General features: G+C 56.5%; 1 protein-coding gene across 3 annotated transcripts in view; it reads right to left on the bottom strand.

Annotated features, from left to right (window-relative positions):
• Positions 1–17,515, bottom strand: part of TLN1 (talin 1) — a 53,675-nt gene extending 36,160 nt beyond the window's left edge. For 2 of the 3 annotated variants that reach the window (XM_081213354.1, XM_081213356.1), the window contains exon 1: positions 17,443–17,515. The gene's annotated coding sequence lies outside the window, so the exon portion shown is untranslated. The remainder of the gene's footprint in view (positions 1–17,442) is intronic. The other variant, XM_081213355.1, reaches the window with a different exon arrangement.
• Positions 17,516–18,986: the final 1,471 nt, after the last annotated feature.

The raw sequence follows: 18,986 nt of genomic DNA, 5'->3' as shown, positions 1-18,986 counted from the left end.
TGGCACCCGGGCATCTTCCTTTGGTCGCAAGCGGCTGATAGCCAGGTGCAAAAGGCGCCTGGTGGATTTTGATCGTTGGCCAGTGCCCACCTAGTCCAGGAACCCGAAGTCCTGCTCCTGGTGCCCCACCTCCAGCTCAGACCCCTTAAAGGGTATATGCTGCAATAATATGGATTTTTACAAACTACCAATTCATTTTGAAAAAGGACAATGCACAATCAAGTCATTAAAGCACCATCTAATTATAAAATAATAAAATGGAGAACAAATGACCAACCCCAAATAGAACTGATTCTGCAGAAAAAGCTTGGCGAGACAGAAATGTTGTCATCCGGGGCAAACTGCCCAACTACAAGTGCCTGGCTGGCTGCAGGAGTGCTGGCGATCCAGAGGGCAGGTGCAAAGCCCCCCATGTGGGCTGTGGGGGAGCCAGGGGGCCTCTGCAGGCAAGTGGCCCCTGCAGCTGGGAGGCAGCGGCCCCAGGACTGAGCAGGAAGGAACAGCGAGTCGCTCTGGAGTGACAGCCCTGCTGTCCAAGAGGAAGGGAGCCTGCCAGGAGCCCCGGCTGATAAGACCCTGCGGCAAAAAGGAGCCAGAGATACGGAAAAGTGGCTGGCGAGGGTGACGGAGAAACCGCAGGAGGGAAGCGTGTGGCTCCAGGCTTCACTGGAAGAAGAGCCTGCAAGATCGGCCAGTGGGGGCACTGACTCCAGCTCCTGTTCTCATGGCGGCCAGCCTTTGGGGGGAACCTGCAAGCAGGACTCGGGCACCACAGCCCTCTCCCCTGTCGCCGTTTCCGGCAACTGGCTGCCAGAAGCATTGGTGCCTCCGCCACAGAGGCTGAGAGGAGCCAAGGGGGCGAGGAGCCCGGGGAATGGAGGAGGCAGGCAGCCAACAAGGATCCTGGCAAACTCCCCCCGACACTTCTTCCAGGGACCCCCGAGGCTGGGTCCCCTCTTGTCAAAGGCTCATCTGAACAGGAGGTCCTCTTCCACTCGAGGGGCATTGACCAGGGACCCCAGGGGCCCTCCTTGCTGGCTGCCTTCCAGGGCCCTCAAGGGCACCAAATCTTGGCCCCGTGAGCCAAGGGGCACCTGAAGGCAGGGATAAATGCAAAGACAGAAGCTCAAATGACCCCTTCATCCTCAGTTACGGTCACCACCGCTGTCTAGTTGCCTTTTCCCCCAGAGAGATTTATTATTATAGGTTTACAACACATTAAAACATCAAATAAAAGGATCCAGAATAAAACAGTGACCAGGCATCTCCACGCTGCTGCCTGCCGGTCGGATGGTGGAGACGTCAGTCGCCCAACCTGCTGGCAGGACACCTTCACTCTGTCGCAACTGGACCCACTGCCTGAACTGCCTGCTGCACCTTAGACCAGGGGTCACCCACATGGCAACTACGTGGGTGCTGGTGCCCCGAGACCTTCCCTGGTGACTACAATGTGCCCCCCTTTGCGGAAGTTAAGCAGGAAAGAAGCATGCTGTATTCCTAGCCAACAGAACAGGGTGTGGTGTGCCTTTTGTTGCGGTGTTTGTGTGTGTGATGCCCACCTGTGGCTTGCAGGTGGGGGACAGGAAGGTGGGCGAGCCTTGCCTTAGACTCAGCTGTCTAGACAAAGGTCTCCTGGTCAGGAATCCACCCCAGCTCCCTCCTGGGCTGGGTTAAACCAACCCTTGTGCCCACCTGATCTCCACCAGCCCAGCTGAGCACCTGAAGAACCGCAGGATGTGGGCAGCTGCAGCCTGGCAAGGGAAGCCAACTGTCGGGGGAGGGGGGTTGGCTGGCTCCTATCAGGACAGGGACCGGGTTTGGGGAAGGGGCTGCGGATCCCAGATCCCCCTGGCCTGCCCAGCTCAGCTCCTCTGTGGTGTCCCAGTGCCTGAACCCAGGGAGCTTCATCTTGCCCTCTCCTAGGAAGCTGCTCCAAGCACCAGAGGGGCCCCTGCCAGGCCAGGAGGGTGGGCACTCTCTCCCTCATGCACTGGTCTCCTGCCCTGGCCAAAGTTGTGTACAGAGAGGACTCCCAGCCTGGCAGGGGCCCTGTCCCAGAGGCCTTTGGGGGCCTGCTTTGGGTTCACCTGCTTGCCCCGTGGCACCATGCCTCACTGGGCTGTGAACCAGCTTCTGAGCACCCAATTCTGAACAGCACAAGCCCCCCCCCCCCGGCCCAAAGTGTCTCACTTGGCTGTGCAGGTCTTGGCCAGCTGTGCTCCACCACTGGAAAGAAGCAGCTTCCGAGCAAACGGGCCTCCCAGGGCCCTCAAGCACTGGCCCTCCTGCTGCCCCCGGGATTCTGCCTGCCTCTGCCTGCCTGGGCACACAGCTCCTGCTGCTGCTGCTTTGAGCTCCTCACCCCCTCCTCTGCCTCCTTCCTCCTATCTCCTCCAGCCCATTTCCTGACCCGAGACCAGCAACCAGCCTGGCTCTCCCCTGGCCTGAGCCTCTTCCGCCCTGGGCCAGATCCTCCCTGCCCCCTGCACGGCTCTCATCCTCTGCCAGGAACTGAGCTCAGGGGCAGGAAAAGGTCCTGCCAGTGACCCCGGAGGCTCAGTCCGGCCTGCCGTGGCCCTGGGACAAGGCCAGGAGCACAGAGGGAGTCTCCAGGAAGGAAAGGGTCCTTCAGAACTGGGTGCCACGTTTGCCCCATGTGGTCGGGCCCTACGTGGTTGGGAGACTGTGGGAGCACCCACAGAGGGTGTCCAGGCAGGGGATGCAAGCCCCCAAGGTGGCTCCAGCTCCCCACACATGCCAGCTATGGGTCAAAGAAAATGAAGGGCTCCTCTTCTTTCCACCTCCTCCTCTGTCTCTTCCTTTTCATCAAGGAGACTGACTCAGAAAGAGTTTGCCAGAGGCTCCTTTTGTGGCTTCCGCTTTCCGTCTGCTGCTGTGCTAACTGTGGGGTTTTTGGACCTAGAACTTGCTAGCCATTCTGGGAGGCCGGTTGCCCCCTGAAGGCAGCGGATGGGAGTCAGCAGGCAGGCTCCAGCCTCACCGCAGCGTTGCAGGCACAGGGAGTGGGCGATGGGTGGGATTTTGCAAGAAGGGAGAGCAAAGGGAACTGATTTTGAAGTGGCAGCGGAAGCACGAGAAAGGCAGCAGGAGTGTTGCAGGGGCCCCAGCCAGGCTGGGGCTGCTCCTGGGGGCCAGCGCCCGCTCTGCACTGGCCCCAGGGTGGAGGGGAGGCAGAGCGCCAGCAGCAGAAGCTGTACGTGGCCCAGGAGGAGGAGGAGGCAGATGGAGGAGCCCCCTCTCGCTCCACAGAAACATTCCAGGCCTGCATTCTTGAGCAACTCAGCAATGCAGCGCCTGGAGAGGCCAAGGCTCCCCATTGGCTGACAGAGCCCATCGGGCAAGGGAAGGGTTCGCCCCCCCCCCGCAGGCCAAGGAATGTCAGAAGCACCCTGGCAGAGGGCGGCACGTGTGGCACAAAGGCACCAACACCCCACCCATGCGTGCCACCAACCCCCCTTCCACCAAGGAAACGGAGAGAAGCAGCACCATTCCAGGCACAAAGCAACACTTGCGCCCCTCGGCACAGACCTCCTGCCGCCCCGACCTTCTCCCCACGCTTGCCCAGGCTCTGTGGCCAATGGGGAGTCTGGGCCGGCAACCGGATCAGCCGTTGCCCTTTTGCCCAGGAAGTCTGCCAGCCGGGCTGCCCAAGCCCAGAGAGAGGCAGTGTGTGTATCCCGCAGCCAGCGCAGAATGCCTCTTCCAGCCGCCTCCAGTTAGGGGCATTACTCAGCACATGCCGCCTCCGGAGGGATGGGATCCGTGTCAAGAGCCAGCAGGAAAACCAGCCTTTCACAAGAGGAGGGAGGTGGCATGTGGGCCTGGGAGGCTGCCCCACCCACCCAATTTGGTAAATCCAGAGCCAGGGTGACCCTCTGGCCAGGCAGGGCTTGTACAGTGGTGCCCCACAAGACGAACGCCTCGCAAGACGAAAAACCCGCTAGACAAAAGGGTTTTCCGTTTTTTGATGCGCTTCGCAAGACGAATTTCCCTATGGGCTTGCTTCGCAAGATGAAAACGTCTTGCAAGTTTTTTCGCTCCCCCCCCCTTTTCTAAGCCACTAAGCCGCTAATAGCCTTTTAGCTGCTAAGCCGCTAAGCCTTTAATAGCCGCTAAACCGCTAATAGCGCTAATCCGCTAATAGGGTTGCTTCGCAAGACGAAAAAACCGCTAGACGAAGAGACTCGCGGAACGGATTATTTTCGTCTTGCAAGGCACCACTGTACCTTCAAGGGTCTTTGCCCTCTCCCAGATGAGGACAATGGAAAGAGCCCCTGGGATCTCTCTCCAGCTTCTCCCAGGGGGGCCTCGCCAAAGCCCCTTCGCCCTCTCCTGGCAGATGTTTGGGTCAGCCAGACTGTGTGGAAAAGAAGGAAGGAGGGAAGCCACAAGGAAAGAGGCAGCCAAAATCCAGGCGCCTGCCTATCCATCATCCCTGTCCAAGGCCCATCCAGGCCAGCCGTCTCCAGCTTCCCACAGCAGCCTCTCCTGGGGAGCTCAGAATCCAACCCTGGCTATTTGGCTGCCAGCACCTGCTCCTGGCAGGTAGAGCACCCTCCGGGCACAGAGGCTCTGCTTGCAACTAGCACTTCCAACTGGCATTAGTTTAAGCTGTGCGTTTGCCCAACGGTTCTCCGAGGCTCCTTCTGCTAATCCCTGCCTGGCGCCTGGTCTCTTGCCGAAGCTCTTCCTTCGCGGCCACCTGAGCTTCTTGCATCTACAAATAAGTCGTCTTCTGACACACACAAGGCAGAGAGGAGAGGCCTGGGGCTGCCGTGTCAAAGGTCGTGCGGATCCCGGGAGGCAGAGGGGAGTTGGTGCCTCCCCAGTCATGCCCACGGGTGTCAGTGCCCATGCTCAGACAACCCAGAATCTCAAGACAGGAAGGTCCAGGCGAGAGGCAGCCCAAGGGGGTGCCAGGCAGCAGCTAAATGTGGGGGGGGGGAGTGCCAGGCAGATGCTCTCCCAACTGCCCCCCTGAGTTGTGAGCTACCAGAGGCCCCTTGACAAGATGCCCCAGAGGGAACGCTGTGAGGGGCTGGGCTGCTCAAAAGACCAGCCTGCTCAATGCTAGGATTGCTGCTCTGAGTCCCAAGGACAGCCCTCCTGCTCTCAGGGCCCCAGCAGAGATGGAAGGTGCGCAGGGAGAAATACCAGGCACGCTCCCCCCCCCATGCCTTGAAGCGTCGCCTGCAGATGCTGCAAGGTGAAGCAGAGAGGATCTTGCGAGAGACAGCGGGGGGGGGGGGCGGGGCTGGCAGCCAGGCGAGTCCCCCAAACAGGAAAAAACACGTCCTTGCTGACAGGCAGCTGCAGAGGGGAGCCAGCTCCACGCTGCCTAAGGTGTCACCCAAGAATGCAGGCCTGAGTCAAGGCTCTGGCTTCTCATCCTGCAAGGCAGCAGCCGGACGGATCCAGGGCCAGGAAAGGACTCCTCAGGAGGAAGAGTCAGCCAGCAAAGCAGAGCTCTGGAGCCCATCCCAGGAGAGGCGTCCAGAATCTGCGCCCAGAAGGTGCAAGTGGGGATGAGGCAAAGGCACAGAGGGGGAAAGGGCTCCCCATGGCTGCTGGTCCTGGTGGGACGATTCCTGCCACCTCCAACAGCCCAGCAGCAAAGGTCTGACCCCCAGGAGCCGGAGCAGGATCGGGCCTTTGGGCTCCTGGCAGGTCAGGGTGGGCAGCTGGGTGCTGGCCAGAGGTCCAATTCTGCTGCAGGGCTCTTCCTCATATGGAGGGGCCGGCGGAGAGCAGGATGGGAGCAGGGGGGGCCTGAGCAGATCAGAGGAGCCACAAAGGGGGGCCGGGTGAGAATGGGAGCCTCTGAAAGGAGATAAGGAGTGGGGGGGGGGAGGACTCTGTACACTGAAAGAGAAGGAGCCGTTCCCAGAGAAAGAAGCCCCATCGCTCTGGGGGGAGCCGCAGAGAAGCAGCGCTGGGTTGCAGGGGGTGGACTAGATGCCCCCCAGGTCCCTCCTGACTCTACAAGGCTCTCATTCTGCGAAGGAGTCCCTGAAGGGACAGGGCTGCACAGCCAAGACCCGCACCTCTGTGGCACCCCAAGTTCAAGGGGGTTGGCCCCTTGGCAAGCTGGCTTCCATGTGCCCCCAGGGTACCCCAGCCACTCAGAAGCGGAAGTCAGGGAAGGCAGAAGACAAGGGCCCCCCGTCCTTCTCAACCAGCCCCCATCCCTTTGCCAGAGTTGGGAAGTCCCCCTTCCAAGCTCTGCAGGGCTCAGGATCACGGAGAAAGCCAAGCGCTGGCGGGTTCTGCTTGGGAGCAGGGCTCACAATTAGCAGGGAGCCAGGCGCTCCATTTGCCAGCATCTCAAAAAGTCTGGGTGCCGTTTTTTGTGCCAGGCTGACACTCAAGGATTACTGAAACGTACATTATTTGAAGCCTCAATGGATATTTTGACAGGCAACATGTTAAGGAGTTTAACAATGTGTTTTGTACGGTACCAATATTTCTGTGGTAAACACCAAATTAAACATATATTAACAATTTCTGATAAAAATGTGTCACTTATGTGAATTGTGTATTAATTCATGCTATGTTTAAAGTATTATATGTGTTGGTAATGTGTATCAGTTTTTTGTTTACTGTTTTTTTTTTCTTTTTGGAATTAATAAAGCATATCAAATATATACCTTCATGCTTATTCAAATAATTGAAAGTGTTGCCGCCCCCCCCCCCATGACGACTAGACCCACAACCCAGGTCCCAGAAGCCATTTGGCTCCTAGATTTTCTATCCCAGTTTCTAACGCCGCTTGGGAGCCCCCCCCCCCCCCCGAGGAGTGGGAGGGTCTTCTCTGCCCCACACCCAAGTCTCAGCGCCAGTGTTAGAAACTGAGATATAACATCTAGGAGCCAGGTGGCACCTTCAGTCTATAGTTTCCAGAACGGTAGGTCTAGGCAGATTTTGCATAGCAAATGGTTTGTGTGCCTTGAGTTTTTGGTGCTGCGCTGCCCTGAAGATCAGCTGGCTGGTGGGGCATCGCAGCCATGCCAGCCAGTCAGATGGAGATGTCAGGTGCCAAATCTGGAGACCAGACGTTGCCCCACTTTCTCGCAAAAGGTCAGTTGTCTGTCGTGAAACACGCCTGGTGCCCGGCTAATTTCAAACGCTGCTCAGAGCCTCCCCTCCCCATAGCAAGGGGGCTGACAGCACACTTGCCAATTGCCAGGAGGGGAACTTGATGCTCTATCAATCTCATCACCTCCTGCGCTCCGGCCTTTTCATCTTAAACTGTTTCTGGGACATCATTATCATTCTGTAAACTGCCCCGATAAGTGTTTTGTTTTGTTTTTTAATAGAAGGGCAGGTTATAAATACATTTAACAAGCAATTGGGATTGAAAGTGGCCACCAGCTTGGCTAGCCTTGAAAAGGGATCAGACACATGCATGGAGCAGAGTGCGACCCACAGCCAGGGCCCACAAGAGCTCTGCTATGCCTCCAGGTGCTGGGATTGCAGTTTCCCCACTGGGACATCTGGTGAGAATAGAATGATGGGCTAGCTGAGCCTTGGCCTGATCCAGTGGGGGGCGGGGTGAGGAAGGGAGGTGCCTTTGGCTGGGGGGGCAGGCAGGAGGGGCTGCTGTCCTCTCATGTCTCTTCCAATGGCTTGGGGGGGGCTGGTTTGGGTCGCTGTTTCCTCCCTGGTGTCAATTCCCTGGGGGGACAAACCATCCCTTTGAAGCTGTTTTCCAAGAGGATCAAGCACAAGCTTTGTGAGGGAAAATGATGCAAAGGGAAAGAGCAACCCCCTCCCCAGGGCTGGAGTCCCGATTCAATCTGCCCCCCCCAAAAAAAACAACCACACACACACACACACACACACGTTTGCAGCTGCTTCTAAAAAGAATTTAGAGGCCCCTGCTCTCCAGGGACTTTTCAGTTTGGTTCTCACCCTGCAAGGTCAGAGTGTCTGGAGTGGGGGAACCATCCGGGACCCCAAGTGAGCTCCCCACAGCTGCCAGGGGGGCGGTGAAGCCTGGACTGAAGACCACCTTCTTCCCGTCCCCTCTTAATGCTCCCAGTTTGTGCCAAGAGCGCTCTGGGCCCGGCTGGGTGCACTTGCAGAGTCTGCCCTGAGCTGCCAGGCCGGAAGAGGAGGAGGGAGGGGCTTGCAAGCCTCCCCCTCACAGCTGCGGGGGGGGGGCACCTCTGCAAGGCCTGCTCTCTCTGCACAGGAAGTTGTGCAAAGCAGCGTGGTTAGCACTCAGCTCAGCAAGCGGTTCTGCAGGCCTCGGGGAGACAGCCACACAACCAGCCCCCCCTCCCTGCTTTGGCCAATGTATTGATGGGCCTTGTGCAATCTCTCTGGCCTCACCAGCAGGGGCCAGGTTCCTGCCAGAGCGGCATGCACACACGTTCACACGCGCTCACAATCTCTCTCACGCGCACGCTGGGATTTCTCCTGCAAAACACTCAGCGCTCAGGCCTGACGGGAGCCTTTGGGAACCGGCAATTCTGTACACAGCCCAGCGGCCCTGGGGAGGGCACAAGGCAAGGCGGCTCTGCCGGCATCCTCCCCAGCCCCAGCCCAGCCCCCCCCCCCTTGGAGGTCCTTGTTTCCGCTCCCCACCCCCACTAGGGCCAGAAAGAGCAGGAAGAGGAACTTCAGGCTGGGAGGGGACAGCTCAGCTCCCCACCCCCCCACCCCACTTCCAATGCTGCTCTCAACCAAGTCACAGGCTTCTCCAACAAAGAGACCCCAAAATACTTTCCAAAACCCCTAGTCATCTTTGCTCCAGCTCTAGTCAAGTTGCAGCCCCAAAAGGAAAACTCAGTGGAAAAAGAGTCGGCAAACTTACTATACTGGGGGGTGGAAATCAGTGGCAGAAACTCCGATATATAATCTCATTGCCAAATGGCAGCTTAAACCTGGGCTGCTGTTGGTACAATGGAATGTATAGGTTCTGTCCCCCCCCCCCCCCCGGGATGATGTAGTTGTTGTTGTTTAGCCTTTTAGTCGTGTCTGACTCTTCATGACCCCATGGACCAGAGCAGCAATTATTATTATTATTATTATTGTTATTACTACTACTACTACTACTATTACTATCATTTCTATACCACTTTATATTTTAAAGAACAAGTCTCAAAGCCATTTACAGCACATTAAAACATCAGATAAAACAATCCAGAATAAAACGAATACAAGCTTCAAGGGGAAAATATCCCAGGTCTTTCTCTAAGGGGCGTTTTGTTTTCCTTAGTCACCAGCCTGGCATCCAGAGATCTCCCTGTCGTCACAGTGGGACCCACGCCAGACAAAAAATGCACCTGGCGCCTGGCTAATTTTGAACAGTGGTGTAAATAGCTGGTGAACGCCTTCCCTACTTGGGTGCCCAGCAAAATGTCAACCCCGTGGCCCTCCTCCACCTCCGTCACATCACCCAGCACATGATCACACAAGGGACTGCGCCATCGGGCACAAGGGAATGCTGGACGCCTCCCAGGCCTGACTCAAGACTTCTCAAGGAAGCAGAATGCAACCCCAAGGACCTGCAAGGCCACTGGGCCTCAGGGGAAGAGACATCTGCGCCCCAAGATCCACACACTGCACCAATGAAGCACCTCCCCAACAGGGGTGCCAACTTGAAGAGAATATTGGGGGGCCCAGGGAAGCCCCACCCCCACATAATTGCATGCACGCACACCATTTGAATGACGCCAGACCAGAGGGGCCATTGGCCTGTCCAAGAGGCTCTTATGAGACTCCCGAATGGGGAGAGCCTGGGAGAGGCAGATTTGCAGGTGGAGTTTCAACAGGGCCCCACTCCTGCCCTCTGAGGAGCAAGTGGCTCCCTGGGGGCTCTCCTTGGTGCTGCAGCAGCCAGCCTGCCTTGCTCCACCGCTCCTCCTTGAGACCCGAGCAGCACACCGCCATGCTCATGAACTGGAGGGTTGGAAGGACTCCTGAGGGTCATCTAGCCCAGCCCTTGGCAACCCAGGAACCACAGCAAATGCCTATCAATGAAAGACCACAACTGAGTTGAGAAGGCAAGCAGGAGCACAAAGCGAACCAAGATCCACCATTCTGGGCTGGGATGAGTCATGACCTGGCGCAGGGCGACTCAAGGGAACTCAAACATGCATGAATGGGCACCCCAGGCAGCCACCGCCTTCTCTTCCACCCCCTTTGCTGCCATCACTGGATCCTGAGTAGCCCAGCAACCAATCAGAACGAAGCACCAGCCGCCTGCAAGTCCCAGTGTTGTCTTGAACCCATGTCAGAGAATCCTCCATGGCAACAAAGGCAGCAGAGAAATCCCCGTCTCCATTTACCTGAGAGCAGGGCTGGCCAGGGGGGCCTTTCTGCATGGGCAGGTGGTGTCACCCCCTCCGGCCCTTGCTTGCCATGCTGGCTGGGGCTGATGGGAGGGAGAGGGAGGTGAGCAGCACTTGCAGGGCATAACTCTGGCCACACACACACACCAGGGAGGGATCTGTTGGTTCTGAGAGCCAGGATCTCCAGGGGGCTCCTGCGACCAGTTTGCGCCATGCTCTCCTGGCAAAGTGGCTTGAATTTAAGCCCCAGATTCGGAGGAATGGGATCAGCAGTGATGCTCTTTAGAGGAAGAGAGCTCAGCGCATGCAGCCTGAGGGGGTCAGTCAGTCGCTCCAAGGTTTCAGACCAGCCTTGAGTCCTGCCTGACCTGGTTGGTGAAAACCACAAGGCCAATCAGTCTGGGGCGGCAGAAGCTGCCAGGACCTATTTAAAAATTAAATGGTACCATTTCTTGCAAAGGAAGCAGGCATGAGACGTCCGCCCAAGCGGTCCTGACTGGACTTGCTGCCCTCCTGGATAATTATTAGCCCGTCTTGCTCTTCAGCACTGCCATTTCCTAGCAAATTATCTGAGCAGGTTGTGGCAACTCAACTCTCGGCTTTCTAGAGGATTTGGGATCCAACATATCCAAAGTCAGACCTGGCTTTGGAAAGGAGTTTTGGATGCCTTTGCTCAGAACCGGACGGTTGGTTCTTCTGGATCTCTCCGTGGCCTTTGAGGCCACTGGCTCTAGACTGCTCAGGATGGGGACTGGAGGCAGAGCCTGGCGGAGGATGCCAGCCTGCCTGATGGATGCTTGACCCTCTGTCCGCTGCCCTACAGGACTCCTCAGGGTTCCATCTATCCTTTCTCCTCTCTCCAGGGATGCCAGACAGGGTTCAAAATTAGCCAGGTGCCTTTTGCGACTGGGGATTGTCAGAATGCGAGCACTTTGAGAAGCCTTGGGACTGGGAATCAAGAATAAAATTGCTGCAGCAGCTGCTGAGAGCATGGAAGAAGAAGAAGAAGAGTTTGGATTTGATATCCCGCCTTTCACTCCCTTTAAGGAGTCTCAAAGCGGCTAACATTCTCCTTTCCCTTCCTCCCCCACAACAAACACTCTGTGAGGTGAGTGGGGCTGAGAGACTTCAGAGAAGTGTGACTGGCCCAAGGTCACCCAGCAGCTGCAGGTGGAGGAGCGGAGACGCAAACCCGGTTCCCCAGATTACGAGACTACCGCTCTTAACCACTACACCACACTGGCTCTCCAACTCCAAGAGACTCCCCCCCAACTCCAGAGCAGGGTGGATTGATTTAAATCAAATTGGTTTAAATCACGATTTAAATCACTAGTCAGTAAGACTTGATTTAAATCATTTTTTTACAGAAAAACTCATTCTTGCTGGTATAATCTTAATATTTACAACCAGATGAAGGTTTCATTTTTGGAATAATAACATTTCAGAGTAGTTTGTACAGTTATATCAAAAATTGCTGATTTGGTTATACTATTAGAAACACAAAGACAGGTAATTATGAAATTTTTGCTTATATTTGGGCAATTTTTCTGCTGTACTTTATTGGAAGGAGATAAATAATCATTTCCTTAATAACAATTTAAACAATTTATTTAACTAAAATAATAACATTATAGCATATGTATCCATGTTTGTTAACTGATGTGGTTAAACAATAAAAAAAAACTTTAGAGCGAGTTTCAGCACACATGAAAGAATTAAAACAAATCCTTATTTCCCGATGAATAGCCTTTTGACTATAATGTAACTTAAATGGAAAATTATCCTTAGAAAGATTTTTCCTCCAAAAGCATTTTATTTTAAAAATCTGATTTAAATTTTAAAAATCCAATTTAAATTTTTTTAAAAAATTATTTATTTATTTATTGGAAAAAATCATTGGTTTTTATCCACGCTGCTCCAGAGAAGGAAGAATCACTGCCCTATGTGCAGGGAAGTGCTGCGAGTCACCAGGCGGGAGCTGAGGGTGCGGAAGGAGAAGAAGAAGAGGAGGAGGAGTTTGGATTTGATATCCCGCCTTTCACTCCCTTTAAGGAGTCTCAAAGCGGCTAACATTCTCCTTTCCCTTCCTCCCCCACAACAAACACCTTGTGAGGTGAGTGGGGCTGAGAGACCTCAGAGAAGTGTGACTGGCCCAAGGTCACCCAGCAGCTGCATGTGGAGGAGCAGAGACGCGAACCCGGTTCCCCAGATTACGAGTCCACCGCTCTTAACCACTACACCACACTGGCTCAGAAAGGCCTCCCCACCCAACTCCAGAGGAGGATCCCTACTGTACAGCCAAGCGCCGCTTCCCCCACCAAAGAGCGAGTCGCCCTTGCAAAAAGGACAACATGGTGACTCGCTTTCTGCTTCTGCGCCCATAGCCTGGGTTCCAGGAGCCATTTGGCCACCAGCTTTTCTACCCCGTTTCTAACACTGATGCCATCAGTACGCAAAGGACTCTCACGCCTCTCCGTCCTCCTTTTCCTTGGATGCCAAGGAAGCAGAAAGGACTTCTCAAGGGGTCAGTTCTGTCTGGATGGGGCGGCCCTCTCCTTGCCAGATCCCACAACAGCTTGGCCTTGGCTAAAGGATTCCACAATCAAACATGCCCCTGAACGCTAATTACTATGATGACATTTTGTATAAAATACCTGTAGACTGGCAGTTCTCAAAGCAGTGTTCGAAATTAGCCAGGCGCCAGGAACATTTTGCACCTGGCGCGTTACTTCGGGGTTTTGCCGCTTGCAGATGGTCAAAATGATGTCACGCGCATGCGCGGAAGCAGCAAAACGCGACCTGCGCATGCGCAGAAATGCTATTGTGTCTTACATTCTGTTTGGGATGCGAACGGGGCTCTGGAACGGATCTCGTTCGCATCCCGAGGTACCACTGTACAGCGACAACCACGCAATATGGCTAAAGGTGGAAAGGAGGAGAGGTTCCAAGAGAAGAAGGTTGGCTTTTGGAAATGATGCAGTATGCAGAACTGGCAAGATTAACAGCAAAGATCAGAGACCAAAATGATGGAAAAATTCCTGAGGACTGGAAGCTTTTTACTGAGTATTTAAAGAACTGCTATAGCAAAATGAAAAAGCGAGCGGGACTTGCAAGATGAGCAACAGCATGAATTATTAAGACAAATAGGTTAAATTGGATGCATTAAATAAGGGAAATGTGCAGCATTTAAGGGTAAATATGGAAACCATGGAAGAGGAGGACAGGAAGTCAATAGATAAAGTAACTTAGGGTTTATGTTAAAATGTGTAAAGTTTTCTCTTTTTTTGAGAAAAAATAATAAATAATATTTTTAAAAATACTACAGTGCAAGGATCCATTGGAGGCAGGACTGTTTAATGTGGCAAAACAAAGCTTTAGACAGAGCCCCAGAGCAGACCTACCAAAATGAAGAGTTTCTTCATTTCAGTGGGTCCACTCTGAATACAGTCCATGGTTTTTACTTTAAAAGCACTGGCGGAGATGATGCGGGGGCCTGTCCTGTTGAACCCCAGCCCCCTTCACTAAACAGGGCTGTGGGGGCTTCAAGGAGCTGCCCACCTGACTTCCCAAAGAGGGAGAGAAGGAAAGACAGAGGCATGGGGGGCGGGATGGGGGGGGGGATACAGCTTGGCACCGGCTGGAACAAAGCCACTGGACCTGCCCCCCCCCAACACCTCATCCGCTGGCCTGGCAGGCACGAGGAGAGGAGGCTCACCCTGGATGGCCGGAAAAGATTGCTGGGAGATTCCGGACTCTCAGAAACAGGATCTCCAAAACTATTTCCCCTGAAGACTCACTTCTGCCTGCTGGTCTGATCAGACAGTCCATTTCTGCAAAAGGCATCGGAAGGAACTTCTGCAGCCCTTGAACTCAGGGCAAAGAGCGGACGGGGAAGAGGCTTAGCAAATGCTCAGAAAGACCAGGGCTGCCATCCTAAACACGGTCACCACACTTGGGAGCAAACTCCCCTGAATTAAGTGGGCGCTACAACTGCACTGCACCATCCTCAGAGCTGGGGCAGACTCTCTCCAAGTCTACTCAAGCGCCACAACCTGAAGATGAACCGTGAAAAATGTGTGTCAAATCTTTTCAAAGGGAAGGAAGTGAAGCCAAGCCGGGAAGCCTCTTCTGCAGTGTCCCAAGACTCACTGTAATAAAACGTCATCTCACAAGTATTTTTTTCATTTCTTAAAATAATCATAGTCTGCCGTTTCTGAGCGTGGGAAAAGGGAACCAGGAGAGCAGGGACAGGTAGCCAGGAAGTCAGAGGAGGGGGTTCCCAGAGGGCAAGCAGCCCTTCACCCACCCACCACAAAGCCCACCTGCTTCTGAGTTTGGCAGGAGCACAGGAAGGGGGCAGAGGGGGCAGGAAAAAGTGTCACACACTTGGGAAATCTCTTGGCAAACTGCTGATCTCCCCCCCCCCCCTTTGAAAAACCCTGTAGCAGGTTCCACGGATGAGTCCTGCAGCCAGTCTCCTTCTTGTCCAGCCTCATCGCAGCCCTCCCAGGCAAAGAGCAGATTCCAGCAGGGAGAGGGAAGCTCTGCAGCCTGAAAACATTCACCCTCCTCGCCCCCCCCCCTTGCAATCCGAGGCGTAAACAATGACTGCTACCAAATATGGAATTTGTAGCCGGCCAGCCACAGAGGCAGGAGCCCCACAGCCTTCCAGCCTCCTCCAGGCAGCCGACGCAGAGGACCACGGAAAGAGGGCCCCCCATGCCCTGAAGAGGTGGCACGTGGTGCAAAAGCAGGACCCCAAGCGGGAGAGACCCCCATTCTCAAGGGGGCTTCATAGGCACAAATTGATTTTCTATAGAGGAAGTTGCACTCCTATCAATATTGGCATTTCCACACACAACACCCTCAGGGAAATCAAAGAACTGGGCCCAGGCACGTCTCCTGCTCCCTGCCAGGCCATAACAATCTCTGCTCTCTGAAGGTGCCCCCCCCCAGGCCCCCTGCCCCAGAAACACAAAACATCCTGGGTCCTCATCCTTCACAGGCTGGATGCATTCCCACTAGGCTTGTGGGGGGCGCAGCCCAGGGGCCATGATTCTGCCCTACACACCAGCCACCACTGCGGGTCCCTTTCCAGCTGCCCCTTTAGACCTGGCCATCAGCTGCCACCCACCTTCTCCTGCCACTGAACGCGCAGGTGGTGCCAGGACAGCCTGCTCTGAAGCAGAAGCCCAGAAGGGCCGAGCCCAGCCACGGAGCAAGGGCCCCAGGGCTCAGGGGCCCCCTCTGCTGCTGTGCCCACCCAGCCCCAACCTGCCTCAGGGTCTCCATGGGGCAAGCTCAGGGGCAAGAGAGACAGAGAGCCCTATTCTCTGGAGCCAAGCTGCCCTTGAAGTGGAGCAGTGAGGGGGGGGCGTCTGCCTGCATCTTACACCCCACGGGGCCTCCGCCTCTGGGTACAATCGCCACCTTGTTCTGGGATCAGGGCAGGACACATGTCACAAACAGCTTAGGGGATCAGCAGGCTCCCCTCTGGAGGGAGCAAGGAGGGCGCAGAGCCCAGGTGGGGAGGGGGGCAGCTGGAAGCCAGGCTGCGGAGTGGCTCAGGGGGGCAGCTGTGAGGGTCCCAGCAAAGAGAGGCCGCTGCAGCTTGAGCTCCCCAAAGACAAAAACGGAGACATGACAACCGCACTACAAATGAGGAAATGATTAATTTAGCAAGTAGCATCAGGCAGAGAGCAGGCCGGAAAAACAGAGGGGCATCAACACAGAGCAAGGAACAAACAGCTACAACTTTACTCCATTAAGAAAGGAGGAAAGGGGAACCAACTTTTAATCTGTTTCCTTGCAGTAAAGAAAGATGGCAAACTGCTGGTGGCTGTTCTTCCGTTGCCAGTTGGGAGGGAGCTTTTTGGGCTGGGGGAGCTCCGATTTCCCCTGCAGACCCTGCCCGGGGAATAAGTAGCTGGTCGTGGCTCCGTGCGAGGGGCTACGAAGAGGGAGTGGAAAGGGCTCCAGCAGCTGAGTGCGGGAACCAATAGGGGCAGAAAGTCCGGCCGGAAGGCTAGAGAAACAGAAGGACTTCCACGTCTGTCCGGAATGCCAGGCAGGCGCCCCACGCCCAGGAAAAGGAGGGCAGCTCTGCCCTGGAAGCGCCGGCCAAGGGTCGCCAAAGTGGGACCCGCACCGTCCAGGGCCTGGCGCGCAGCCCCGCGAGTCGGGAGCGACTCAGCCTAACGGGAGAGCCTTGCAGAAGCGGCTGCAGCGCCGTCGGAGGAAAGGCGGGAGCAGGACTGGCCGCGGCACTTCGCCAAGCCACGCGCTCCGCCTCCGCGCTCCCGTTTCGCGCGCGGCCCGCCGAAGGCAAAAGCCCGACAGGCAGCGGGCCTCGACGGCAGATCGGCCCCGGCCCGGCCGGGCTGCGGGGAGGGAAGCGGCGCCCGCCGGAGACTCTGCAGAGCGGCAGCCTGCCGCTCGCCGGGGCGGAACCCGGCCGGCCTGATTCACTTCCTGCCCAAGGGGCGCCCTCGAGGGCCGCGCCCAAGCCCAGGCGGCAACCCTCCGCTTCCCGGGCGAGGGAGCCCCGACGAGGTGGTCGCCGCCGCCACCGCGGGGATGGGAGGTTTGCGCCCATCTGGAAGTCACGTGCAAGCAGCCGGGACCGGCCCGAGCAGGAGGAAGCCGAGACCCTCCGGGAGGCGGTCTCCGCCCGCCCCGTCCCAAGGAAGGGCCCGTGCCCCGCGGGGCAGAGACCCTTCCTCCCCGCCGGAGAGCTCTTCCCGAGGGCGGCGGAGCCCGCCTGGGCCCGGCCCCGAGGCTACGGGAAAGCCGTCGGGCAGGAAGCCAGGAGGGCGGGACCTGCCCTGCCCCAGCCGGGATGCGCCTGGCACGCGAGCGGGAGGCGGCCGGGGCGGCGGCACTGGGGCGCCCGCGGGCCGAGGAAGGAGGGCGCGGAGCGGGAAGGGACCCGCCGGCGGAGCCAGACCCGACGGAGCCCGGACGCCGCCCGCCGCCGCTCGACTTCTTCTTTCTCCCTCCCTCCCTCCCCGCCCGCCCGCCGGGGGGGGCGCCTGCTCCTCCTCGGCCCCCCAACTCCTGTCCGGATCAAGGGAAGGAGAGTCGCCTCCCGCCCCCCGGAATGAGGCGGGGGGCGCCGTCCTACCTGGGGGGACGCGGCGGCGGCGGCGGCTCCTGCGGGGCGCGACTGGCTTCTGGGGGAGGAGCGCCGAGGGGCGGGAGCGCGACCTCCCCTCCTCCTCCTCCTCCGGGTCCCCCGGACCCGCCCCCCGCCCGGCCGAGGGAAAAGCGCCGCCCGCCCCGTCTGCCCGCGGCGCCGGCGCAGAGCCGAGAGGAAGCCACCGCGGCCATGTTGGGTGCGGGCGCGGGGCTGGGTGGCGGCGCCCTCGGCCAATCAGCTGGCGCGAGGAAGCCTCCGGGGCCGCCCCGCCGCAGTGCGATGAGCAGAGGCTGAGCAGGCTCTCGCCGGGTCGCTCCCTCCCCAGACACGCGTCTTGCGGAGCCCAGAGCAGCGCCGCCAACAGCGCGTGGGAAGGCTCGGGTTTGGTAGGGACGGAAAGGCGCCGGCGACGGAGGCGGGGGAAAAGCCCCTCTCAGCTGAGGACAGCGCGAAATTCAGCCAACAAAGGCCATGGCATGTCCTTCTGGACAGAGGTGCTTACAAGCCTAACACCAGTGTACGGGAAGAAGCAAGGAGCACCGGCGTCGCAGCAAATGTTCTTCCGCATCAACTTCGTGGGACTGGTCATGTTGTGCCTGATTCTCGTCTTCCAAAGCAGCTACTCTAACCCCAACTCAAGAATGGAAAGCGAAATACAGTGGTACCTCGGGTTACATATGCTTCAGGTTACAGACTCTGCTAATCCAGAAATAGTACCTTGGGTTAAGAACTTTGCTTCAGGATGAGAAAGAGAAATCATGCTCGGGTTACAGACACTTCAGGTTGCATACGCTTCAGGTTACAGACTCCGCTAACCCAGAAATAGTACCTCGGGTTAAGAACTTTACTTCAGGATGAGAACAGAAATCGCGCGGCGACAGTGGGAGGCCCCATTAGCTAAAGTGGTGCTTCAGGTTAAGAACAGTTTCAGGTTAAGAACGGACCTCCGGAACAAATTAAGTACTTCACCCGAGGTACCACTGTACTGGTGGGCAACAAAAGGTTTAAAGATGCTCTCAAGGCCAATCTTTAAACATGTAGTATAAACACTGACAGTTGGGAAACACTGGCCTATGAGCGCACCAACTGAGATGCCATGGACTTTGAAGACACTCGAACTCAGGACTCAAGGGAGAAAGGTGCTAAGAGGAAGGCATGCTTGGCAAACCCTCACCGTGATCAACTCCTGCCTGGAAACCTGTGTCCCCACTGTGGAAGGATGCATGGATCCAGAATTGGCCTCCACAGTCACTTACAGACTCGCAGCTAGGACCATGTCCATGGGAGACAATCTTACTTGGCTAGGAGGAATCTCCAAAGAAAGGAAGAAGCAGCTTACAAGCCCCAAGACCTGAAGGGCCGCCTCTCCCCTTAGGAAGGGACCCAGGCTCTGCCATCCTCCTCCTCCTTCGAGAGGATCAGAGAAGGCAGCACCAGAACAGGCCTTTTCTGCAGTGGCTCTCCGTTTGGGGAATGCTCTCCCCAAGGAGCTTCAGCTGGTGCCTTCATGATCCACATGTAGGAGGAGC

The sequence above is a fragment of the Podarcis bocagei genome (assembly GCF_964188305.1).
Source record: "Podarcis bocagei genome assembly, chromosome: 11".
Classification (NCBI taxonomy): domain Eukaryota; kingdom Metazoa; phylum Chordata; class Lepidosauria; order Squamata; family Lacertidae; genus Podarcis; species Podarcis bocagei.
This window is presented reverse-complemented; position numbering and strand designations above follow the sequence as displayed.